Here is a 1,255-nt window from a genome sequence, read left to right as displayed (position 1 = left end):
TTAAATTGATAGATTTATTTTCTCATCCTGCTTGGTTAATTGTTCATCTGATTTAAAATTGTTTAAACCGACCAGCCTGTTAAAACATTGATTGAATCCGATAGGTTGCTAGCTTGCTTTGCTTATATAATCCGATAGGTTGATAGATTGATTGAGGTTTACTTGTTTAAAATCCGAATGATCTGATTGCATGATTCTTAAGGTTTAATATCATCTGCTAGGATTGATAGTTTTGTAATCTTATTTGTTTTTAATAGAAACCCTAAATAATCCGTATGATAGGTTATATTGATCTGATTTGGATGTCTTTGAGAATTGAGAATCCGTATGCTAGGTTGATAGATTCATGATAAAATCTAATGTCTTGAGGTTTAAGATTGTATGCTAAGTTCGATTAAATTGATTGATCTGATTATATGTTTTTGAGGTTTGATAAATTCGGATACTAGATAAATTATTTACACATGGTTTATGCTAAATACCAATCAGCCTTGAAACTGATTCATTGAAATTCATGCTTGAAATTTATATTCTAGTATTGCTAAAATCAGCATTGAAACTAATTGAGTGATTAATAAATCTTTTTACTAGTCTTGCTAAAATCCATTGATTGTTAAATCCAAATTGCATGATTAATTGAATCCGTTTTTGCTAGTCTTGATAAACCATAATATTATGAGCACAAAGAAATAGTATTGCTGAGACTTGCTAGAAATTGTCTGATTGATTAAATGTCTTTAATCGTAACAAGAAAGGGGAGAAGTATAGAAGAAAGAGATAAGAGGATAAGATATTTGTTGTGATCAATTATGATAGATCAAATGTTTACAAGCTCTCACATAAGTAGTAAACGTAAATATAAAAACGACATCGTATTCTTTTATTCATATGACTCTAAACCTCCATTTCAGAGGGAGTCTCTCCTTTTCCTCTTCATTACTTCCTAGCCACGTCTCTGCTCTCTCTTCGACCTCATCCTCTTCTGCACAAACGCTAGAGGCACTGCCAACCTATCATTACCCTCCCGTAGAAGATCCAGCTTGTCCTCAAGCTGACAGTGAGGAAACTGGTCCTTAAGACGCTGCAACGGTTCCCATGAATTCTCAAACTCTAGTAATCCCGACCACCTAACCAAAACCTCAATCTCCTTTCCCGATCTTCGAATATCAACCAACTCTTCCGGCTCAGCATTCCACTCAAAAGATGACGATAGGATCAAAGGGAGCTCTTGCACATTTGTTATAGGCTCTACTGC

The sequence above is a fragment of the Brassica oleracea genome, unplaced genomic scaffold, assembly GCF_000695525.1.
Source record: "Brassica oleracea var. oleracea cultivar TO1000 unplaced genomic scaffold, BOL UnpScaffold00941, whole genome shotgun sequence".
Lineage (NCBI taxonomy): Eukaryota > Viridiplantae > Streptophyta > Magnoliopsida > Brassicales > Brassicaceae > Brassica > Brassica oleracea.
The sequence above is the reverse complement of the archived record's forward strand: the minus strand, read 5'-3'. Positions refer to the sequence as shown.